At 39.8% G+C, this 26,935-nt stretch overlaps 1 protein-coding gene across 1 annotated transcript in view; it reads right to left on the reverse strand.

Moving 5' to 3' along the window:
* Positions 1–26,408, reverse strand: part of LOC117150874 (calcium/calmodulin-dependent 3',5'-cyclic nucleotide phosphodiesterase 1) — a 107,544-nt gene extending 81,136 nt beyond the window's left edge. The window contains exons 1-2 of the mRNA XM_033318006.1: positions 26,347–26,408; positions 11,341–11,364 (exon numbers count right to left, since the gene is read on the reverse strand). The gene's annotated coding sequence lies outside the window, so the exon portion shown is untranslated. The remainder of the gene's footprint in view (positions 1–11,340; positions 11,365–26,346) is intronic.
* Between the last annotated feature and the right edge of the window lie 527 nt (positions 26,409–26,935).

Below are 26,935 nucleotides of genomic sequence, written 5' to 3' on the forward strand. Positions count from 1 at the left end.
ATTTCCATTCGAAACATTTAATTGAGCAATAAAAAACGTCAGAATGTCTCATTACCGCAGTTAATTTAAATTTCGAAAATATTTTGCCATAACCGCAATTCAGCAAATTGTGTTTCTGTGTGGGATAGTGTGTATTTATGCTTGTGTGGGCGGCTCAACAATTGATGTGTATCACTTTATCTCCCAACTGTTTCGCCATTTGCAGTTTCAATTTGCTTTCATCGAAAATTTTAAGCAAAATTGCAATTACAGCTGTAAGTGTGTGAGTGTGTGAAAAGCAAAATCCTGGAAAATTACTGTCCGCATACAAACACATGTCGAATGCCACCGAAAAGCAAGCAAGGCATTGATGATCATGATGATGATGATGATTGCAGTCAATAAAAGCGGAATTACCCAGGCTGAACCAACGTTTTCGTTGGGTGGAGTTGTCCTGGGGGGGTGGCACAGGTTAAGCGGATGCAGAGTGGGGTTAAGTGGAAATCGGGGGAAAGCGCCGGTACTTTGGCATTGAGTTGATGATGACTTTGCCGCTGTCTCTGGCATATTTCCCTGGCCGAGCCCTCTAAAATGCGACGAATTAAAGTAAATTGCTTGGAAATAATCACATCCAGTGCCACATACAGGCCTCCTAGATACGCACAGATACACAGTTACGCAGATACACAACCACAAACAAGATTCACCCGCACAAACAGGCAAAACCACCAGACAATGAGTGGCTGGCTTTCTGCGGCTAAATTGCCACCGGTTCCTGCCCGCCGCCTATCAGCCAGCTTTTTGTGATAATGGCATTCAAATGTATACATTAGTGGTAGGGGGCTTACGCTGTTTTTCCCGCTTATCGCACTGCGGAAAAGGCGCCGGGAATTGCCACATCAAATGCCATTTAAAAAAAACAAAAAAAAAACAAGAGGCAAAAAGCAGAGACAAACAATGGCCGTAAAAATAAATTCAAACGCAGATGGGTCACTATTCATGAATTGTGCGTTATTAATAACAGACTGTGCTGGCATAATTCTCTACACTTAAGCTGATTTCAAAAGGATTTTAATCCGCAACTGGTGGTTCTGCTTTCCACAGCGCACAAATCGTAATCCACATAAAAAACCAGTGAACTTTCTATCTTCATTTTATGATTCCGTCTGTCTGTCTTCAATTGACGTAACATTTTTGTTGCTCGTTTATCTACCTGTCGAAATGTTAAAAATGCTAGTATTACTGTGCTATATAGACGATCCAGGTTTTATTACCGGTCTCTTTCGCTGTGCTATCTTCGTTTATGTCGTGTCAATACGCTGAAAGATGGTCTCAATGTGTCGACTCTTTGAAGAGAATGAACTACCATGTCGGGATTATGGATTTTTGTATCTGCGAGTTTTATGTATACACGGAAAAAATGTCATACACTTCAAATAAATTGAACTAATCAACCGAATTTCCAGTATTTCCATTTTATATACAGAGTTATACTTATATATATACATATCAAATTTATAAGATTTTAAACCACATTTCTCTTCTAATCTGAAGATTCACATTTTTGTTCTATGTATAGCAAGTTATAGTTGTGTGTTTTCCAGCGCTTTCACTTGATTTTTTGTTCGCCGGGCCATACTAATTAATACCTTTGGGCGTTCCTCATGCATAGGTGTTAGTGCCTATGTGTGTGTGTTAGTGTGTCTGCGTGTGCGTGTGTGCGGCCATGTTCGCAGATAAATTGCGATGCTCAGTGGCTTGGATAAGCAGACCGGCTTTAATTTGGTAAATTAATTCTGAAATATTTAGGTCGCAAATATCCAACCCATCCCCCGTGGACACACGACCCCCACGAAAATCCAACCCCACTCGCAAGGTCACGTCATGAGGAAGCTCGACGCAGATAAAAGACTGTGCTATGTATATATATATATATATCGAACAAAGAGTGGAAAAGTAAAGAGAATGTTGAAAATTTAAGGATTCCAGGATATAAGGATACAAAGGGGCGGCCGTTGGCAGCCTTTGATTTGCGCCCAGTATAATCAACTCAGTTGGAAACATTTTCGCGTTGAAACCGAAAAGGAAACTGCCGGAAAAGCAGATATACCAAGCTACCAAGCCATCAACCAATAATAAAAAAAACGAAGAATAACCAGCAATGGACAAAAGGCAAATTGTTGAGGCCGGGTCCAGAAATATATTTGAGTATATATATATATGTGCGGACATAAATAAAAATAAAGGGCCAGCAAATATAAACTTTGGGTAAATTTTGCGGCTTAAGGACAACAATTGGTTGCTCACTTCTCGGTGCACTGGGCAACAAAAGCAAGGCGGCAGCAACTTTTGAACTTCTAATGAAAATTAATCAAAAATGTTGTGCGGCTTGTTTTCCCCAAATACGATCAAAGGCCTATGCAAATTGGGTTTGCTGTTCGTGCTTCGTTTTTGCGCTTTTGTAGCTCGTTTCCTGTTGCATAGTGTAATTTTCGAGTTTTTATTTCCATGCAACCCCCTGGAAAAGTCCGACCAACACCTGAAAAGGGTTCCTAACCCCAGTTAGATTGACTGAGCAAAAGGTTCTCGGGTCAAACCAACGCCAGCGGGTATTTTTTGTTGTTGTTTCTGTTCAAGGTATGAAGAAGGGTTTTGTTTCAGGTCGGTGGGTCATATCATTGCCGTCGAGTTAAGTGTTAATCCGCTTTTGTTATTGTTTGGCACACAGCAGGATCAGGTGTCCTTTGCCGGGAGGTTTTCTCTCTTTCGGGTTACATAATTGTTAATTTAAAACGTGTTTAATGTGAAGTTCAGTTGTCCTTATGCCCTAATTGCTGGCAACCGAACCGGGCATTAAGCTGTTAATTTATCGAGGCGCATAACCAGGACAAAGCCAACAAATTGCTGTGCAAATATTTGCTGTTAGCCAGCGATTTGTTGCGGTTCCCATTGGCGATGGCCATCAGCCAGAAGGGCAACAGGTTCTGAAAACAGACTCAAAGCAACAAGTTGACTTGGCCAACCAATTCACTTTCAGCGCAATTTGCCCCCTTTCGCTTTGCATATATTTTTTTAGTAATTTCCTGAGTAATTAAAATTGCCACTCGAATAACATTTTCTTTCTTTCATTTCAGCCAGGAACTTCACTTGGATGGGCCGCACGAACTATGCATACACACTGGGCCAAAACGAAGCCGTGAGGACGATAACTACGAGCCCGATTCGGAAGTGGCAAAGTCGCGATTGGAGGCACTTCCTGTTGCTCTCGGCTGGGCGTATTACCTTCCGGCAAACGTGTTGCCAATCAACTGACTGGCTGCAAATCATGTCCTTGCCTCAGCTGGCTGTGTGTTGGTCCTCCGAAGAGGAAGAGCGAGCATTTCAAGAGCGGAAGCTCTCCGGCAAGAGCATCAATGATAAAAGCTCTGGCAAAACCAAAGAGCGGAAATACTCAGAAAATGCTTTAAATGTTTATCAGCCAAAATGAAAACACACAATTGGCTAATTATAGAAAGTATATTTATCCAAGAAATAGTTTCCGAGCGCTTATAGATTAGGTCAATATTTGATTACATTTCAGTTAATGCGTTTTAGCAGTTTTAAAGCAAATATATTTATAAATGTTTCTCTTAATTCTTATACATATATATTAATTTAAGTATTAAATATTTCAATATATATAAATACTATTATATTATACAAATGCACGATTGAGTGCATATCGGCATATTAATCTTCTTAGTAAATATTTAGCAAAATTAATATATTTATCTCATTTATTTATTTGGCTTATGTAAAAATATAGTGTCAAAAACTTTACGCCTTGTGTTTTTAATATATATTCAGAGTTAAGCTATATCATTTGGTAAATAAGATATTTTTTTTACGATTTTTAAATTGTTTTTGAGCTCTATGATTTCCCACACATCTTATCAACCAAAATAGCCTTGAGTTTACTATTGATTACTATGTGCATATGTTTTGCTTATCTCCTGCAACAGCTGATTAAAAAGGACAATTTTTTTCTCTTAACCGTCAAAGCTTTTCACCACTCAAAGCTCAGAAACTCTTTAGATCAGTTGCCACTACCAGCCGCAGGATGGCGCCTCTAAAAATCCAACTTCCATTTGGCTGTAAATCTGAAGGCATTCTTTTGGTTAGTCCCGGCGCCAAGGATATATTGACAAATGTTTGGTGTAACGCAGACGAGTCGTGTGTAATTTATAATGCCACTGCAGACACGACAAACGACCGAGGACAGCCGAGAAAAAGCATATACAAAAAAGGAAAAAAACAAAAAAAAAAGATTAGAAAAAGTTAAGGAGTCCTTGTCTCCCAACATTCTGCAGGTGTTTAGTTATTTATGCCTTGTCATCCGAAGTCTGCATTCCGCATGCTAAGTAAAGAAACAAAACAAAGGCTCATTGCTGAATGCGAGCAGACATCATCGGAATGGGTTTTTTTCCTCGGATCAGCCATAAAGGATTTGACCCAATCCTCTACTCACTCACTCTGTCCCATTTCTCACATTCAAGCTGCTCTGCAAGTGCCGAAAATGCTCCAATAAAAGCATTTATTGGGTGGTCGTATAAACGAGATTTGAGCAGCTGCCTCAACTAAGTTAAAGTATGTACATTTACATGTTGATGGTTTGTTTTTCGGAAAATAATGTCCCTGCTAAGATATGCACAGCTCTAATTGAAAAAGTTGTCAGGGGGAGAAGTGTTTTGTGATCCATAATTAAGGGAATGCCTTTCAACGTTTGGGTAGATTGCATGGCAGTAAAATTACTATCAAATGAATATGAAAACATCTTAATTGAAAACTTGAATGTTTTCTGACATGCTTTTAACACATTTATCTTTGGAAATATCTGATTTGTATTCGTTTTTGTTGCAAACGAAATTTTCTATTTAATTTGCGTACGTAAGTCCACAATATCCTATTATGACATCTAAATATTGGTCGAATATATTTTTAATGTCTTATTTAATGTCATTTTAAGTTTCAACAAATCGTTGTGGCTTATGTTTAGGTTTTTCTTCTCAAGTGGAAACCCTTTTTTCTGCACTCTTCCACATATTAAATATCTTACATTAAACTACAGAAGAGCTTGACATTTTTTACATTTTTGACATTTTTTTTCAGATATTATTCTGAATATAAAATATTCCTTATAAAAAGAGCATTCCCCAGAGAAAGTTTTAAATTAAACTTTTTATCTGCCATTTAATAGCTTTCTTTGCTGCTTTGTGAGCCACTTACTCTCTTTCTAGTCTTTTAAATTGCAAATTTCACGGCAAATTAAACAATAGTTCAAATTTCTGCAATGGTGTCCCACTTCCCCGATGGTCTTAAATATTGTGGTTGTCCCTGGCCATATATCTAGCTGGATATCAAGTCTCGCATGTTGGCCACAAGTCAAGTCGAGTTGAGTGGAACTGAGTAGAGTGGAATGGATGGAGTCTCCTCGGTCTCAAGCTGTGCTATCTGGCCCACTGCCTCCACTGCTTGGTTATTCCACTAGACTATCCTATCATGACATTTGAATAATGTGAGCACATTTGGAATTTTATTTTATCATCAGGCATTTGCTGATGTGCTTACACATCTGTCCCGCGCTCCTTTACAACAAAGGGAAGCATCATCTACTGATGAAATTAAACTGCTCCCGTTTTCGTCCTTGGTCCTTGACTTGAGTTGCTCAGCTTTTATTTGCCTTTACTATTAAATTCTCATTCATTTGTCTCATCATTTCGCTCACGCCCACAGGGCGGATGTGGAATGGTCTGCGCTGCCCATCTTCTTCTTTCTTCTGGTACCTACTTTTTTTTGCTTCTGCCATCCCATTAGGGGCGTGGTCTAATTACAGCTTGGAGAACTTTTTCATTGTTGCTGCCGTAAAAGTGAAGCTTGCAACAATTCTTTTTTAGAGGGCCATAATTTTCGGTAAACTTTCCAATTAGAAGGTTAAGTATACGCAGCGTAGGCCAGACACAATTTTCCTCTGGCTTGACGCAAAGTTTTTCAGCAGCTCCTTATTATTACCGCCTCTTTGCCATGGTCGGTTTTTGCTTTTGCCAGCTCTTCATAACAATGCATTGAAATTTTGATTGCTACCATTAAAATGCAAGCGCAACTCGACGCTTTTCCCCATCCACCCACTGCCACCACCCACTACCCACCACCCACATGGCAGCGCATAATGAGCATTTCATGCAAGTCCCGTAGAGCGCAAGGTCAGCCAAGGACGACATCACAATTGTTGCTGCTCTCCGGTGCTCCAGGTGTTATTGTTGCTGTTTTTTTTTGTTGTTGCTGCTACCGCCCTTAGTAACCGCCGCTGTTCGTGTTTTTATAATTTGCCACAATGGGCCAACGAGAGCTGCGGACCCAGCAGCGACAGCCGCAGCAATTAGAGCTCGGAAAAGCGAAAACAAAACAATTTGAAAGAGGAAAAAAGGCGGAAAACAAAAAGAGTGAAACACCAAAAATGTGCAAGACAAATTGCCATGCCAGCTTGGGCTGGCCAAAAATAATGGGAAAAGACAACATGCATAGCATAACAAGTGGTCAAAATGTTGCACAAATGTCAAGACACTTTTACAAAATGTTCACAGTTAAAAAGGATTTGAAAAAATATTTATAAATTTATTAAATAAGTTTATCATTTATACATGGTAAATAGATACCCAGCTGGAATTAGTAGTACTAAATAATTTCGACAAATAAATTCATTATTATTTATTTTTAATATGACAACATAACGACTCCATTAAATTATGGTTTTTGCTTTCTAACCAATTTTTCCGGAAACATTGCAGTTTCTCCACTCGACGCAGAGTTGCGGAAAAGCCCAGATTATTTTTCTTTTCCTTCGTTGCATCCTACCGTCGAGTGCATCAAAATAGTTTTCCCCCAAAATAGAGGAGCGGAAAAGAATGTGAACCGCAACAGGCACTTGTAATTTGCTTTTGCACCAAGGCAAAGCGAATAAATCAATAAAACTAAAGCATGGCCAGGCATAAAATGTTCTCGAGGCAGCCATGAAAAACTCTTGGCCCGAGACATGGATTTGGGTTTTTTGGTTTCGTTTTCGGTTTGAGACGGTTTCTTGGTCTCGATTCTCGATTCTCGAGTGCCCACTTGGATCAACCTCGGGGCTCGCTTGAGTGCAGCCGCCCACAAAAGGCGCCAGCTTAAAATTATATTCTGGGATTTCAATGTAATACAATGCAATCCAAATATTGATTTGCAGTAATTGTTTGGCATTATTGTTATGCGAGCTGATTAATGCGACAAACGGACAAATTACAAGCACACCCGGTCGGATGTGCTATGTGTTCCCGGTTGGATTTCTCCCCTCTCAGCATGCCACTGAAGGGCAAGTCATTGTGCCACAATATTAATATAACATTTATGAGTCACTTATTGTGCGCTCATTATGTAAACGGCCGGTGGATGGGGTCAGGGGTCAGCATTAACCAGCAAATGACCCACACAGCTGGCGGCATTGACCACACCACACCCACACCCACTTTTGGCTGCATTTCTATGTTTGGCCCACATTTGTCGCCCTTTTGCGTTATTGAACGCACAAATTAGCGGATATTATGCAACGATAATTTTGTCCGACTGCTCGTGAAAAAGTCGATTCGGACTGCAGATTCCTGGTGCTTTTACTAGTTTTGCCATTTCCAGCGAAACCGCAAATGGTTCAATATTTTCCGGAAGCAGAAACCACTGGACGATAACTTTTATTGAACAATGTCCGTGATAACTAATTTGCAATCATAAGAGGATTTATCAGCCGTAAGAGGATAACAAGGCTCACACACACACACATACATATTGTTCAAAGGGTTAACTACGTAAACGTTGTAATACAATTTAAGTTATGTAATACGGGTACATGGGGGATAAATGTTGATGTTTTAATTACCAAACTGTTCGTGGAATTTTCTCATTTAAGCACGAATTGTTTCTGCTGAACAATAGAATCATTGGCTTTTCGGACGAAAGAATTGAAGATTATTCAGTAAAAATTTATTCAATTAGTTTAGGGTTAATATCTTCGTATTCTTTACTTATTCAAGCAAAAATAAATATTTTAAATGTAATATTTGGTATGCTATTTCAGGAAAGAGCGCGCATAAAATAAAATTTAATTTCTTGAGAAGTGATTTACAATTTCAGAAATTGATAATGTTAAAATTTTGGCCATTCAATGTCGTACTAAATATTTCGTTGTGTCCACTTTCAATATTCATGGATGTCTGCGTCGCTTAAATGAGTGCCGTCCACAACCATCCGACGGCCGAAATGTGACAGGGGGGCACAATGATAATGCCTTAATTATGCAACAAGGATTCCCTTTTTCGTGCCACGAACATCACATAAAATACCATAAAAGCCCGGCCAAGTGCCATTGACAGCACTTTTCATGGGGCCAGGAACAGGGAAGAACAGAGGATCCGAGCGTTAACATGCTCACACGTATTGCCCTGGAATGCCCAAATATATTTCATATTTATAACATAATTCGATATAATGCCCTTAGCGGTACACCAAAGCCCACCGCCTCCATGGCTCGTCATAAAAACCGGTCAAGCCGTGTAGACCAAACAATTTTGCGGCCATATTGCGTATGCCAACAACAACAAATGCCCACACTGACCACAAACATCCAACGGACGTATCCTGGCAAGTTGGTCGACGGAAACCGGGCCAGATAGCACACAAAAGGCCAACAGCAAAACGCACTTTGCCTACCGAGGCATTAACATCTGTTGTCAGCTATCTCGGCTCGAACTGCTTCGCCTACCTACTACATACATATTTCCACTGACAGTTCCTGGTAGTTGACCCCACAAACGAGCATAGTTTCTATTTATAGAGTAGCCCCAAAAGGCCTCCATAAATAATCGGCATAGCTAATGGATTTCGGATTTGGCAAATATGCCAAGACAGCCACAGATTGAGGCTGCCTTCAGTTTGCTCCATCGATATTGCTCAGCAACTTTCTTGGTCAATTCAGTTCAAATAGGACTGTTTGCAGAGAGCTTAAAGGCAAATCAATTGACAACTGGAGCCATTTCAATATATTTGAATGCGTCCTAATGAAGGCCATAATGACTGGGGGAAAATTAAAACAGAAGAAGTACTTTGTCACGTAACAAGCGAAATTAATTTACTTTCTTCAGTGTAAATGCAATGAAAAACCCTGAGCACACAACAAAAGTAACTATCTGAAACTGAAGAAAGTTGAAAGTGGAAGAGAAATGGGGCTCATTAAAAAACGCTATCCTATAAACAACTGCTCACATCTGGGGAACTATAAGGTGGTATTCTTAAATTAAGTTGGGTGCCTCCTGGTTGAGTGATGATACTTGCCATTCATCAATTCAATTTGTTCGCATTTCCATTGCTAATCCGCTCCACAATTCCGGTGGGGAAAAATGCAGTTAGCTGCATATAGATGGCCAGGTGAGGAGGAGGAAAACCTCTTAGCACTTGTCATTCCGGGCTAAGAATAGCTGTGCATAACTTAGGAGCTCGTTTTATTAGACGCTCCTTCGGTTAGCCACCCCATGTGAACTTGAGCTGGTATCCTGATCCTGATCCTTGCCTGACTTTCAGGGTCATGCCCGCCTCTTGTCCCTTTAAATATGCTAATAATTTTCGACGCTGCTTTATTAAATTTCTATGGCAACCGAGCAAAATGAAATGCGCCCCAAAATGACATAACTTATTTAGCTTTCGCCTGCTGCCGCAGCTCAAAATTAACGCCGTCGAGCGAACGGAGCGGGGGATTCTCATGATACACCCGGAAAACCGGAAGTCGACACACAACGCCCCCCTTTTTCCGAGTTTTCGCCAACTGTCGGTTTCATTTTATGGAAACGCCCAGTAAAGTGGCTTTCGCCTTCTCTCCTTTTTCTCGCCTTTTTATGACAGCTTTAAAATCAGAATTATGTCGTTAAAGCGAGAGGCACTGAAGTTTAATGCAGAAATAATTATTTTATTTAATGCGTGGCCGCTTTAATCATTTGGCATACGGAAAAATCTGCTGATGCGGCAATATATAGTTTAATGTGCTGGAAAAAATGACTGCAATTACTTTTGTTCAACTATCGTTAAAAATATGTTTGTAATTTAAATTAAGTTTACTAATGCCGAAAACGATTTCAAATCGTCTGCAGGATTGTATAAATGATTTATTTTCGCGCATTAGCATGGCCAAATATTATTAACGTAATTATAAAAGTAAATAGTGGTCAATTAAGTGCAAATAACGAGTAAATATGTCATGCTCCTTAATAAAATAAATTGAAAACAAACAATACTGCACTGATACTTTAACTTTTTGTTTTCAATGATAATTGATGCCATTAATTGGACAGGAAATTCGCACGCACACAATCGCGACGATAAAGCTGTCAGTAGTGACAGCCAATAATAAAGCGAAAAGAATGCGGGCCAATACAATAAGCCGTTTAAAACCATCTGGTAGGCTTAAATGGCAATGATTATGCACATTATAGATTTGACAGCCATTGTTGCACTTTTGTTTAACCAAGCGCAAAATCTTTATTAATTACGACTTCGGAGTCAATTTGCCCGATGTCTGTTTGCCCAAACGGGAAATGGATTTTGTGGGGGCCCAAAGCTCATCACCTGGCCCACATAATCTCATAAATCATAACTGGCTGCTCCCAGTTGGGGGGGGTCTTAATAAATATTGACACAACGGGAACAATTAATCACGTGCGGCACAATGTTAACGAGTAGATTTTTAATTATCAAAGGCAAATACGCTCCAATGATCACACAGAATATTCGCTTTCGAGCTTAACAGATACATATTTAACTTAGAGATTTAAAACAGGCCAAAAACTTGGCTCGAAGCTTACTAATATGTGCATACTTAAGCCACTAAAATTTAAAGGATACAGCTACTTTCAGTATATATAACCTTATTGTTCCTGAAAACAGAAGCCCAATGTACTTGTACTTAACCAGGTAATGTATCCTTTAAGTTTATATTAATATAAATAAACAAAGTAATATTTTAAAAGGTTTTAATCAAAGTAATTGGCTCTGCATATATTTAAGGCATTAAAAAAATTCGAGCTCACAGCTTTATAACTTATGGACTCGCCAATCTCACAGCCAAATGCCAAATGCAGATTGACGTTGAAAAATGATTTTATACTGGCTATTTATGTATGCCCATGTCGAGCGCAGAAAATGAAACATTCGTCAGGCGTGATAAATATGCAAATTGTTTGTCTGTCCTTTTGACCCTTCAAACGGGTGGCTGACTCGATCACAATGGACAGCGAAAGGGCCAGGACTTACCTTTTTTCGTCTTTTTTCCGTCGCCTGCAAGAAAAGAGAATGGTAAAGGAGTCGATTAGGAGGGCAAGACCGAGACTTAAACGCTGCATAAACAGGATTCACATACATGCATGAATATCAAATTATGGAGAACTAAAAGCTTAGCAGGAGCACAAACAGAAACTGAGATTGAGATTGAGATTGAGATTGACTGTCCGAAGGATGAAGAACTGCTCAAGAGATGAGCCTGTTTGCGTTTACGACACTACCGCCCAAAATGTTGGATATCTAAGCCGATTGCCAGGACATCTCGACTTGAAGAGCCCAAACTGGGACTCCCACACACTTGACTTGCATATTTTTGCGGCTTATAAATATTATGTTACGGCTCAATAAGCTTATGGGTCAAAGGACCTCCTAACTTTGCGCTGATTGTCACCCATTAGTCATTAGCATCCTCGCCCGCAAATTTCGCAGATGAAGTGTGACTCGAGTGGCCACTGATGGATTGATGCCGGGCATCTCGCATTTATGACAACCAAACATATGTGGCATTTGAATCTGTCCGCCAGGTCGTGTCCTTAATGGCTCTTGGCCAACTCGGACAAAGATATTCCCGAAAACTTGACCCAAACAAGCTGAGTTGGCTAATGAGGAGTGGGTGCGGCCAGGAGTCCTGCTGAGGTCAGAACGAAAGTTGTTGGCTGGCCGGCGTGGTAATGACACTCATTAACGCAGCCCAAGGGACAACGATGGGGAGTCCTTTTGGACCAAGGAGTCCTTGCTAATCGTCTTGGCTTTTGCAGCGTTTGCATAATGCCAGCGACCAGACAGCGTCCTTTGGATCTTTTTGTGTGCAAATTTTTATTTTTAGAACAACTTTTTCCAGCTACGTTTCTTAGGCATTTTCCCCTTAGCGCAATCTAATTATGGGGCTGTGAAAATTCATTAATGCCAGTATAGGAGGGGCATCGAAAAAGGAGTGCACTGAAAAAATGTTATGGTCTATATAGATTTCTATGACTATCTATCATATCTTTAAAATAGCTACTAGATTATTTTAAATGAAAAGCACTTAAATCGCTCTTTTAGATTTTTAAGTATATTTTAAATATTTTTAATATAGACCAATACCTAAATATTGACTTTATTTTTCCAAGTGCACTGTCATACAAAATTAATTATCCATCAGAATTAGCGGCGGATTTTGCTTTCGCTTTGTCACTTTGCATATTTTCACGCCAGTTGGCCAACTGGCCATTCGGTTGGATTTCCATTAACTTTGTCACACCCAAAAGCCCTGGTCATCAATAAAAATTTAATGATTGCGTTAAGCTGCAGCTGCCGCCTACTCACACACACACACAGACTCACGCAGCGGTCCTGCAATTCGATTAAGTTCGCACATGTACATGTGTGCGAGAGAATCCTTTTTCCCTGAGGGCGAAAATTCTGCCGAGTGTGCAACATTTTGGACGAGGGCAGGACCCGACATTTTAATGAAGTTGTAATGAGTCGAGGGGTACTCGCAGGTCCTGGCAAACTGCAGCCTTGTGAGTACCCCTCATCCGGGCATTATCCTGATATTGGGGCACGCAAATATTTGCAGATATAAATTACAGACATACTCGTTTCTGCGTGGCAGCGACAACGCCTGGCACGTTTTACGTGCTTTGAATTTCAAATTACACTCGCTTTTTTCCATCATTTCGTTTTTCTCACCAAAAAATATGGACATGACTGCTAGGTCACCGGAGGTGGGGCGCCAATATGCGAGGTTCCAACGAGATCTAAATTTCACTGGGGGCTATACAGCCATATGAATTTTGAGAATGTTATGTTGGGGCATAAAATTAATGGATCGCATGATAACGTATACCGTTATTGTTTTTAAAGCAGAAATAATTGAAATTAAATGGCTCAGCGATATTTATATCTGGTAATAGAATTTAAGAAGCGTTTTAGGCAAATTTAGTATAATTATGGTAAAATGAATATTTTTGGGTGTGATAAGAATGGTTAGAAATATGAAATATCTCTTGTGGGTCACATTTTAAAAACAATGTATCAAAATATCCACACCTAAGATATTGTTGCACACTAAATAATGTACATGGGAATAAATAACTTAGCAAGTCGTTGTTGTAAAACATATTTTCCAAATGAAATGTTATTATCTCATCGTTGAATTTATTACCTTACCTAAATTTTTCCCCATGGAGCACTAGAACGATCTCAAGTTTACATTTTCTTCCCCACAAGACAGCGCAGATTATAAATCAAATCAAAGTATTGGCAAAGGACCTTTCTACACTTCTTGGCATGACTATGACAATGTCCTTTGCGATTTTCGGTCTGCACACTCGAGTGTAAGTGAATTAAAGCGAGTCGCAGGCTGCGCACATTTTCGTGGCATACTTTCGAGGGCTAGGTAATTGAAATGTATGCATAAATTATGCGCATAAACGGACACGGCGAGGCAATAAACAAAAATAAAAATGTAAAGTGCTGAATTTTGTTGGGGAGCAAAGAAGCAATTTCTTCAACCTATGAAATTTTGATGAGTTCTCCGAGAGAATGTACTTGTCCCTCGCTTACTGTTTCTGTATTATTTAGATGTTTTCCCATCCAAAACAATTTGTTTGCTCCAATTAGGCAGTGTATTCGAGGCGTTAAAGCTGTTGCAATTGCCCAGGATTTCATTTGGTGTTCATATTTCGAGCGTTAGTAGCAGAATCGTGGGACAGAAATATGCAAATTCTGTTTCTGGCTGCCTGAATGCGGCGGCACAGTTGCAGATATGCATCTATGGGATTGTTACCAGCTCGGTCTCGTCCTTTTCGTCCTGTTTCTCTTTCTGCCAACGACACGTTGCACAGTTGACTGCCCCGAAAATTGAGCAACGTCCGGGATGGCAAATTGTATCAAATGGCCAAACGTCAGCACAACTGCACACTGTGGAATGAATCTTTGTATCCGATGCTGTATCGGCTTTTGCTTCCACCAGAATGTCTGTCTATGTGTCTGCGTGTGTGTGACAGTGTTGGTGTAATGACTTCTCTTTAACATGGAAAGCATATTGTGGGGAATCCCAAGGAGGAGGAGGCAACTATCTGGGTTGCATGGCGAAGGGCTGTCAGGCGCATTTGCGATGCGCTTTATTTAAATTACTCAATTTGCTAGACAATCTGCTACGGAAGTGAAAATTAAGTACAGATGCTGGGAAACCGGCAGCACCCAGCAGCCCTATCAGATTTCCCTCATACACTTCAGCCCACAGACAATTCAATTTAGTGGAAAGTTTTCACTCATATGTATATAGGAAAAACTTTTAAATTTAGGTTGCTCAGCCAAGGATGTCAAGAGTTCACAAGATGGTCACAGATACGACGTAAAATAAAGTACGTATTATGTATTGCGAAAGGTAGATACACTGGGGCATAAGTGAATGGAATATGGATTGTGAATCGTTAAAAAAGATTTGCATGAATTCAGGAACGATTTACTAATTTACATTAAAAAAATATTTATAATTAAGTATAAAAGAAAATATAAATTTAATATATACTCCAATTGCTTGGCAGCTGCTGAGAACAAATCCATCGGAGAACTCATCCAAAAGTTAAAAGAATTTTATAATATTTATTCTGAGTGTATGCTTGCACTTACATACTAAATATCCGTTTCTATGTAGCTTGTGCTTTTGTAGGTTTCTTTTCCCCCTTCCAAGTAGCAACTTTTCTCCTTCCCGCAGGTGTGTGTGGGTGTGTGTATGTGTGTGCTCTCTGAGGCGGCTTAAGGCGCTTACTCTGTCACCTGGCTAACACAGACACAACGCACCCACACTACCACCAACACTCTTTCGAGCCACTGTGGACGTGTGGAATTCCTTCCCTTTGAGTAGGGCACCCTCTCGGAGGCACTCCACTTTACCTGGGCCCTGCTGTCTGAGTGCTTTTCGACCCAAATACGCAAGGCGTTTGCCATTTTAAAACAATGTTACGAGCTCACCTCGGACGTTGCTGGTATTTTCTTATTTATATGTGTATCGGGAATACTGGGGCACGACAGCCACAATGGCAACGGGCAGAGGTTCCGCCTGGGCTAAATCAGATTCATTTATTTTTCTAAATATATTTTTGTCAATTTTGCGAGTTATCAAGACTGCAAGCCAGCACATTTTTTTGAGCTGTAATAAGCAGCTTACGAAAAACAATCTCTAATACAAAGCTTTGAGGCAGTTGCTCCTTCACCTGACAGTTTGTTTAAATTGGAACGAAGAAACGGAAATGATAAGGGGGCTAATGCGATGAGGAATTTCCTTAAAAAGCTCTTATTTTTTCATCCCTTGCTTGTTTTACTATTTATAGAAATGTTTAAACTAAAAGTTGGATACATGATTTAACAATTTAAAAAGAGCTCAAAAAAATGCGAAAAATAATATTATTCAAAGTCCAGCAACAGAACAATCCCCACAATGCATAACGACTTAAAATATCGCATTTGACCACTTACTTCAGATGAAATCCCCAACATTTCTGAGCAGCTCCCCGGCTAATCCGGCACTTGCAACCCAGCAAAGCTTGAAAACTGAGATAAATACCCAACCAGGGAGCAGGAACAGAAACCAAGTGATCTGCTCAAGAGCAGGAGCATAAATTGCAGCTGGGCCAACTCAATCATCCGACAAACATTGTATGTACGGAGTAGCGACGGTCGAGATATATATCTAGCAAATGGTAAAAAAACACTTTTGTTGTGTTTTTATACGCTGCTCTTGTTTATAGCGCATTTTGCTGAAACAAAGCAGCCTTCCGGAACATTGCACAATAAAATGGCAGAGCAACAGCAGCAGTGGCAAGTTGCAAACTCAAAAATAGAGCACCGAAATAGGCGACAAACTGAGCCAGTCCTTTATCCTCCCCCCCCCGTCTAGCATTTTATTCTCGGACCCCGCAAATTGATTTTGATAACATGACACCGCTCCCGCAATCCCCATGCCCCCCGCACCGCCCCCGCCAAAAATGAACTGGATGGAAGGTCCTGCGGCTGAAATAAAAAATACGAAAGTAAACGCCACATTTTGTTTTACTCGTCACTTGTCAGGCAGTAAAAGCAAATTACTTAAAGTTCATTGCTTTAAGCGACAGGGCGGACATCGGGTGGATATATCCACTATACTGCTCCATAGGGGGTGGGACTTGGAACACCCATTCCATGGCCATTGTGATGGGATTTGATGGCACAGTGATGGAATGGACGCTGATGGGTGATGGACGATGACGTCGGCTCGACTGAACCTTCTTCATCCATTTCATTCGATGTCGCCGCTTATGAAATACGGTGAGTCCATGACAAAACAATGACAATTGATGGTTTTATGCAGTGTTATCTTATCGGAAAATGTCTATTACTTTGGCTTTGCTGCTTTGTATGAAAATTACAGGGAATATTTGGAAATTAGTAACATTTAAAAGCACTAAATGTGACAATTAGGAGCAGCACACCATTTATTCCAGTTCAGAAAGCCCAGGACAATTAAATAAATTTAGGGAGAAATTTGATTAATTGAGTGCTTGACCTTGTTATCTAATTTAATTACTTTGATAAAGTCTTATTTTAAACAAGCTACAACTTCTTGTAAAATGCCCAATCCTTTGAAAGTAGTAATCAATCTAAGGTACAAATCTTTCTAGATAAAACCAATTCCAATCCATCAAAATTTCTCAAAATTTTTTAGCAATGGCAAAACACGAGTGAGTATATTTTGATTTGATAAAATTGTCACAAAATGTGAAAGCAATCTGCAATCGTATTTCATCAATGTCAAAGCAGCGATTTTTCTACTTTTCTCACTCAAATCAATGCGAATAGATGAGCAAACTCACTCATCGAGTTGCTGAAATCAAAACGAAATTGATTGTCAGCACTTGATACAAGCATTTTTATATATATATTTTTATACATTTTCCCATTTTGCAGCAGATCGATCAGTGGTGAATGGGTCCCAAGGACATCAGCTTGACCAGCTTTTGGGAAACTTTACATAGATGATTGGGCATGGCGACGGGGGAAAATCCTTTTGTTTTATTTTCCTCCTTTTTTTCCGTCGGGGGATTTTGGCCTTGTCCATTTGGCTGTCAGGTCTAGTATTTCATCCCTGTTGGGCATTTTTATTGATCCCTCGGGAGTCGGGACACCGTTGCCGATTTGTGTTTGACATAAATTATGTCAATCGCTGGCAATTTGTTGGGCATTAATGGGGGAATATGGGAAGTGTCGCGCTTCGAAAATAGGGAACTGTGGGTGTTTGGTGGCCTGTCAACTGCATAATTAAAGGACGAAAAGGCGCTTAGTGTCGTAACACAAAAAGTGTGTCATGGCGAAAACTTTTACGGTCTTTTTTTTCACAAGTACTTTCTTTCATTTGCACCTGTCTTGCCGTTGTTTAATTATGCAAGAGTAGGCGGCGTTTGCGTTTGCTTCTGCGGCCAGAAGAACTTTTAAAACAATGTGCGGAGTGGGAGTTCTTAGATAAAAGTAATATGCGTAGAGCAAGTTTAAATGAATTTTCCACCCACATCACCCACTCAATCACACACACACGTACACACGACTTGGAGGACAGAGACTGAGAGGGCTGAAAGCCAATAAATCAATGACAAGCCCAGCGAAGAAGGCTGGTAATGGGAATGGATGGGTGATGGGCGATGGGTGATGGGCGATGAAGAAGCCCTCGTGTGGGCGGGGATGGGATGAAAAAGTTCAAGGCCGTAATCCCATTTGATGCCGCCACAAATACGCCAATCATGTCATACATAATGTATGACTCGCTCGACCACAGCTGAGGGTATCCAGAAGCCACTGCCGAGGAGGCAATTTAAATGCCCAGCCAATTGTCTGCACATTATCGAAAACAGGTCTACGACAATCTTGCAACTCAATCTCGCTTTTAGCCAATTACCAAATTTCACACGCTTGAAACCCAAAACTATATCAGCACAAAAAGGAAAAATCCAAAAAAAAATAAAAGAAATGCCAAACTTTTCCCATTACCCGGCAAAACTGGGAAAGTGCTCGGCAAAGAGCGTCAAGAGCCTTGAAATCGAAAAGCCAACACCAAAAGCCCCAAAAGAAGGATGAAATTTGTTATATCGGAATTTGTTGCCTGGCTTCCAAATGGAATCACAACAAACTCTAATTGAGTTTCGGCCGAGTTGAAACGATTTAAAATGCTAGAACAACAAGACGGCCAAATGTTTGCAGATAAAATAAAATACAACGCAATTTGCCAAGCAGATGTTGGCCAAAGGTGAAGAGTAGATAAACAAGAACTCATGTGTGCCTAACAAAAATATTGAATAAATTATATTTACAAGCCCATTATTGAGTCCTTAAAAAGTATTCACTGGAAATGGAATTTTGACGCAAAGGTCAGTGACAAATGAAATGTAGTTAACCAAATCAAATATTTGTCATACATCATCGTGAGAAGCGTATTTTTAAGAAATTACCTTCTTCATAACGTCGAATGAATAAAATGATTTATTCAGCCACAAAACAACTGCGTAGATTTCTCGTGATTTGCTCCTTTCAATCGGAATCAATAAAAGTAATCAGTCAAGGCAAAGCAATTAATGAACATCAGCCAACAAGGCAGCACAAAAATACCAAAAACACTGATTGTAATGATAGACAATGGAATTGGTTCCTTGGATAGGTGGGAAAAAACTCCCGAAGGGTTTTCATACTTTGTTTTTGGTTGTTGCCAGCTAACTAACCAACTGCGTGCCGCACTCATTATAAATAATGCATAAGAAATCGATTTATTGACTGATATTTAGCGTTTCAGTCAGTGGAAACTACCAAAAATTTCCCTTCACCAACTGACTGAGGGTCACATAATACATTTGTATGGATGTATATATAAAGCCAACACACAAAAAAGGGCACCGAACGCCTAAAAGTATGCCGCCATAAAATGACAAAATAAACGAAACACAAGGCGGCGACAACGAAGGAACAAGAAATGACCATTTTATGAAGTGTTTAATGGATGTTAAGTGAGTGTGCGTAAGTGAGCCCCGTATGGTTGTGTTGGTGTGGCTTATATGTGTCAGTTTGTTATCTATTGAACGCTTGGCTGACCACAAACCCAAAAAAAAAACCAAAAAGACTAGACAAGACCAAAGACGGAATAACTTTGACTCGGATTTGCTTTTTTTCCCCATACTTTTCTGCCACTGCTGCTGGGGGAATTAAATTGATTTTCTGTGTTTTATCGCTTTCGACATAATTGTAAACCAATTGATTGGGTCACCACAAAAAGGAAAGAGATTCATTTGCATCAATCGAGAAAAACAACTTGGCCTTTAGCTTCTTTCTTTGACTGCTTGTTAGTTCTTCGTTTCTATTCAATATTATGCTTATACTAACTTTAAGTCGTTGTGTGTAAAGGAAATATAAGCTTCGAACAATGAAAACAAATACTAGAATCACGGTTCGTTTAAGGTTTTTATTTATTTTGCTTTTCAGTTTGCCTGATTTGTTTACTAGTTGTTGACAAGGGTACAAAAATATGTAGACAAAGATATAAAGCCAGTTTTTGCGATTAAAAAAACGAATACAATTTTTAAAAAAGCTATGTCTTGAACTTTGAAATCGTTATATCGACAACTAAGTAGCTCAGCTTTGTCCCTGATGTTTGCAGTTTTTAGGTTCTTACCAGAGAACTGCAAGGGTGGCACTTTTTTACCACTCGACTCACACCCTACAATTTTGTGTGCGGGTGCTACCCGCCACGCACATCGCGGGTACTTACAAACACACAGTATAAATCTGAACATGCAGACAAGACACCCCGTTGTGCGCGCACCCGAATCAATACGGTGCTCTGCGTCACGGGTGCCGATCACACACTGCCTAAAAAGGGATGAGTGAGAAAAACACTTATGGGTTTACCGTTAAACACATGGGTGTTTCCAAAAATACTCGGGTGTTTCCAAAAATACTCGAGTGGTCTCGTAGGTAGTCGAGTCACAGACAAGATGCGTAACTCCATACGTTTTACACTCCATACGTTTACACACTATTCTTTCGGCGTGGCTCTAGGCTTTGTTGAATACTTTTTAAAATATGCCCTTCATCTTATTATTATATATTATTATAATTATATATATTTTATTATGTTATATATTATTAATATATATATATATGTAATTTAATTATTATATTATATATATATTTATATTATATTATATATTATTATATATTATTAACGTTATTATTATTTAAATATAGATTATAGTAAAAATAATAGTAATAGTAATAATGCTAATAGCCGAATCTATGTACATAATGTCACAAAATTCATTTCAAAAATGACTTTATGTAAGATTATTTGTCAGTAGAGTATTCAGCTAGCGACGTGTGAAAAATTAATAAGGCAATGATTCGAAACGGGTGGCACCCATTGAAGAGCAAAGACATGAGCACAAAAATTTTCTTGGGTATTCCCTTTTACCCTTCATTTCATATACCCGTCACGCTTCCTCCCATACAAATTTTAGGCGTACAAAAAATGACCAGAGAACTGCAGCCCGCATACAAAAAATGACGTGCGGCCGATCGTTGACTGTGCGTCCACTCACCCAAACGGTGATTGCGCAGCAGGCCTCGGGTGGTTTTTTTACTCGTAACAATAACACCACGTTGGTAAAACACTCGAGTATTTTGTGTTGCCGCAAGTAGGGTGTCAAAAAACACGGGGTGCCTAGAGTACCGAGTGTTTATCGGGTGGACGTAGAGTGCCAGTGGCGGGCTGCAGTTCTCTGGTTCTTACTTTTCGATGCTATTTAGTAAATCAAGTTGTGTGTGTGTGTGTGTCTTCGACAATACATATTTATCTGCAGAAATCTGCAACCTTCTGGTCACATTTAAGTGCTGTGGAAGTAGAATAACGGCAAGCGAAGAAGAAACTAAAGCAATCCCATCAACTAAAAAGCATCTCAACGTGTGTCCGCACACACACTCGCTCGCTCACACGTAAGTGAGAGTATCTGTGTGTGCGTATATCTTTGCCTGCGTGTGTGTGTGTCTGTGTGTATCTCAAATGAGACTGAGGCAACTAAGGCGCTTCTAGCTGCAAATGGCAGCACTTAAGCCCACCCCATCCCCCATATACCATTCCCATTCCGAGCCAGCGATGACAAGCGCATAAAAATGGAAATGAAAATGCCAAAGCTGCTTTTCCTGCTCCGCCCTTCCCCTGGCTAACCGCCCCTCATCGCCATCCCAGCAGCTCGGATTGGAAAATGACAAATTGCTAGTACGCTGAGCGTTAAAATTATTGCGGCCTGATTGCATTAGTGGCCATGAAACCGTTGATTTGTTTAACTACGTAGAGTCTGGCCTGCAGGCGACACGGATACGGTTACGCTTCCGAGGTATGGGTTACGGTTACGGGTTACTGCTAACCGGAAGGAGCGGATAGCCGCACAGCCAAAATGGCGGCCAGGCAATTAATGACATATCCGAGACCTTAGCGTCGAGGCCACAGCCACAAGGTGTCCGACGACATCCTCATCCCCATCCTTATACTCATGCCCATACCAATCTACATCGGAATACACATCCACGGCCGGAAAATCCTCGAGCCACGCTGACATCTGACTCCGCCGAGGGCAATGGCAAAGAATATATAGAAAAGCAAAAGGTTGAGGAAAACAAGAACTGCAAAAGTAAAATACGTGACATGTGTTTATTTCTGAGACTTTTTTAAGGACGACACGAAGTTCGGTGTGCTATTAAATAAGAGTTTCGAACAAATGCAATGTTTACCAAGTTCATGGGACTAAAAATAAGTCCATGGTATTTGTTTAAATGCCATGCATTTACCTTAATGACATTTGCATAACAAAGCAGAATAAGGTTGACTTGCATGATATAAATATGATTATATAAATAAATATGAGCCGAGATCATGAATTAATAATTGTTTGTTTAGCCACTCTATCAACCATGTGAATTAAATACATACATAATTAACCATAAATAGAAAAATAAATAGGCAAATTTAAAAGAATACATAAATGGAAATTTAATTTCTAATTATGAATTATCTAACAATGGACTTGAAAACATTTACGTAAGTGCAAGCTGACCTCAGACATTCCAAAATTGCATTGCTTTTTAATTGGCGTTTACTGAACGGCGCAAAATATTTGAAAAACAGGTGCACAAACAATTTCATGAAAATCCCACATGTGCACTTAATTATTATCCTAATTGCCTGGCTACATTCTTGTTTTAAAGTTTTCCATGTGGAATAACACGTTACCTAACCAGCTACCGGGTGATATTTTCCTTGTGGCGCCATGGCTTCAAGGAGACCAGATTGAAAGACTATTGCCCCACATTACAGGATCCTCCTTCCTGAACTCATCATTCGCCTTTTTGGTCGCTGGCAATGCAAGTGGCCCATTTACCCAGCAGGCTTTTTGACACGAGTGTTCTGTAGCGGATTCGGAATGGTGTAGGGAGGGGTGTTTGGGAAAAGTGAATGTGGAAACAGTTTGCACTCAGGAGATATGTTTAACGTGGGCAAATGTGAGGAAGGCGATGGCAACTCGTCTAATTTCGCCTTGCCATGTTGCATCCTCGAGTGGCGGCGACGGGCATGCTAAGCTCACTTTTGGACCACTTGATGATGAGGGACATTCCTCCTGCCCCATCCACTCCATTTTAAAGCCCCGTATTCCAAATAGTGCTGCCCATTTGGCTTAGTTTTAGTTCTAAAGACATTTAAAAGTGAAACCAACTAATCGATGAAAAATATCAGCTAGCTAATAGGTAAACGTGAACGAAAGATATCAACGAGATCTAAAAATGTTATGTTAATTTTATAGTTTTTGTTTTATATAATAAAAATGACAAAAGTGAAAGTTGTAAGTTTTATTTAAATTTTATTATTACCGCTTTACTTTTATTGAATAAAAAATTGCTAGCTATTAAAGTGCACACTTTAGCTTATTTTTTTGAACAGCACTGCATAGCGCATGGTGTTGAAAATTTTCACTGGTGCGAAAAGTATTTTTCGCACATAATTTCTAGAGCAAGCGGGATGGGACGTCGGCAAACAGCTTCAACTTGTTAACCTCCTTTTCTAGCCAGCCAGCGCTGGCTCTTTCTATTTTTTGCTCCATCTCTCTCTATTACTTTGCCGCTGGCATTTACATGGACAATCTACGCCCACTTAAGCGGCGCCACCATTGTTGGCCGCTTTACCGAAACGGAAGAATGAAAACAAAATATTTAAGCGCCACATTCCCCTCGTTCTTTTCCTCATTTTCCTATGCCCCGCAATCTTGCCACCCCCGCTTCTTGTGAATTTTCAATTAAAAGGCGCTTTTCCCGCATTCACACATGACTTTTCCGCCGCGCGAAATTAACAGCTCATGAAATATGCCCTGAAATGTATGCAACGCGCCATTGTTGTGAATCTCGTTCTGAAGAGCTTGACTCGTCCTTGGATGCCTTGAAATAACGATGCCAGCCCCAAAGGCGACAATTTAATCACCTGCACGCCGAGAAATAAAGGTGGGAAGTCATATATTCTCAACTCTGAAGCGAAAGTCATTAGTTCAAAATATAAATAGATTCATAAGGCTACCAGAAGCATCCTTTTTCCATCTCTGCGATTCACTTCCTGTCCGCACTAGGTTTTAATGAGCCTCTCAATATGCATGACACACAGCTTAAATGTGTAATTGCGAATGCGAGGCACCACGTGTTCTCATTACCAACCATAGAGCAGAACAGCGGCATCAGCAGAAATATTTGGGTAAATTGATGACATCGTTGCGTATACGTAATATGCTCATGCTGCAAGTGCCACTCCATGCATTCAGTCTATGAAAATGTATTCAATTTGTTGCTGCTCCAGATAAATAATATTCTTGAAAATCGAAAATTTCAGCATTGAAGGGAAGTGGAAATATTTATACAACCCTTGCTGGAAAATCGGAAACGATTTATCAATGGAAATTGGGGTAAAAAAGAAGATAAAACTCGCTTTTAAGAACTCTCCATTCAGCTGGTATTGAGCGTGAATATAATATATATATGAAACACATACGCCACACACTCATTCCCATACTGACAGCTTTACAAATTTCAATGCATTTGCTTGGCACTCACTGCCATTCGCATTCGCATTCAGAACTCAACATTCATCGTTCGACATCCCGATTTCATTTCATTTCGAAGATGCGGGTATTGTGTGCGCAAAAGTTTTCGGGTTCTGCAAAGTCTGCGCTTAAACTATCATAAAATAATCACAATGAGAAATCAGAAAGTTTCTCCGGCTGTGCCAGGTCATATAATAAATCAGACGGAGGCCTCCGCCACTCACATGCATAATGAAAATAGTCGAGGAAAATGGAAAATTCTCAGCACAAGGGCAGAACGTAGAAACTTTTCTGCGCTTTTCGCTGAGAGCACAAAAGTTCAAAGGGCCTGCGAAAGGAAAATACACCCATACCCAGCAGTCTGCGCACCTAAGGCTCAGTTTCTGGCAGCAGGTGATTAACAGATGCAAAGGGCCAGCGGGCCAGCGAAATCCATTCATTTGTTATTTGTCCAGATTTGAAAAATGATTCAGCCTTTGCTAATACGTTTTTGTTGATAATTAACTAGCGAACTAGGCGAAACGAAGTGCAGGGCGAGTCTTGCGGAGATGCGCAAAATTCTTAATTGGGGCATTGCGCAAAAATAAACAAAAACAGCCATTGAAACACAGTAAAACAGTAAGTAAACAACAAGGATCAACTTAAGGATACCCTTTAAATATTCTCTAACTTTTTCTAATCATTTATTTTATAATACATCAATAAATAAATTAACCTTTTAAAAACTAGTATTTTAACATAAGGCTATTTTTATATTAGTTACTCGAGAAAAAATTCGTTGAAAAGTATCTAACAGGTACCTAAAGTATCTAACAAAAATCCCCTAGAAATACAGGGTATTTGCAGTAAAGAAATGCTTTTCCCTGGTTCTTGGTCAGTTTTTGCTGTTTTGCATACCGCACCAGAAACAAATCAAAAGTAAATTGAGAGTGAAAAACACTTTGAAAAACGTTAAAAAGTGAACACTCGTTTTATGTACTTTTATTAGTACACAACTTAAACGCCAATTAGCAGATAAGCTAAAATTATATTATGATCTTTTTGTTGGCTGAACTTGTTTTCCAATTGAATGATGTATACAAAGAAGGAAAACCACTGCGTTTCCCAATATTTTATTTGTGTATTCTTTCTGAGTGTTTTGCTTTCCACCAAGTTTATTACGTTTAAAATTTACGTTGTTTGGGTGTACCAAAAAAATCACAAATTTAATTGATTTTCCAAGTCTACTGAGTTGTTTCTTCGAATACATTATGTGGATTCGATGTTTTGGGTAAACATTGTAAATATTGTCTGTAAATTATGGCTGTGATTTTTGGAAGGTCTGCTCTTGAGAAGTTTATTCTAATAGAAATTTTAATATTTTTGATATGGAACAATGTTTAGTTGAAATACTCATAGTTCTTAAGGCAAAACATAACATTGTTTCTTTGTTTAAATAAGTTAAGTAATGTTATTTCTTCTACATTTAAATCAATTTTTTCGCAGACTTGCAAGTACAAGCTTCGAATTTAACTGACTAGTTGAGGCGTATGAACGACTCCTTTCAACTTTTTATTAGATCCATTGCAAGTGCATTAAAACTGTGCCAAGTGCAGGACGACACAAGGAGAAAGTCAGGCCGACGCCACCATTTTGTGTGCTGGAAAGTGCCAAAAACTATCCTTGACTCGCATTTGCATTATGCATGACTTTGCATTGGTTTGGCTTGGCTTGGCCTGGCTTTTTGTTCTGTTTCAGATTTCCCATTTGATCTGGGGTTTTTTCGGAGGGAATGGGGATTTGAGATTGAGAAACGACGCGTAGGGTAAGGTCATCAGTGCTTTCAATCCGCTTTACTTACTCAGCTTCTCGACGGGTTCCGCTCTGTGCGCTTTTTGCCTTCTCGGATTCCGCTTAAATTGTAATTATTTGTTGGCTCCACCGCTTGCACACAGTTTTCGTATTGCGTTCTGTCCGCCAAACTTAGGGCATTTGAAAACGGCTGTGATTTATATGACTACCCAGTTGGTTACGACTGTAAAATCCGACTTTGATTTTGATTGATTGCAGTTAGTATATTGTTAGTTATGAACGCGAGCAGCTGCCGAATCGCGAATCATTTTTCGACAGTCGTAAACTTTTACTTTGCGCAATATTTAATAAGCACCCCAAAACACACACAAGCACACACACTCGCACACTGGGAAGCAGTTAATATATGCCTGTATCACTCATACGTCACGTTGCCGGTTTTTGTTTTGGATGTGGAAAAAAAGGGAGGGAAAAACGGCGGGGACAGTGCTCGACAGCGGTCAGGAAAATCAGCTTTTGTACAGCACGTGCACTTGACATTTAGTGCCGCAAGTTTCCCAAAACCAATAACCCCGAACTCCCGCAGGTGGAGGACGCCCTTCAGTTTTGGGAGAAAATGGGGAAACAAGCGAGCTGGT

Source organism: Drosophila mauritiana, chromosome 2L (assembly GCF_004382145.1).
Source record: "Drosophila mauritiana strain mau12 chromosome 2L, ASM438214v1, whole genome shotgun sequence".
NCBI classification, from domain to species: domain Eukaryota; kingdom Metazoa; phylum Arthropoda; class Insecta; order Diptera; family Drosophilidae; genus Drosophila; species Drosophila mauritiana.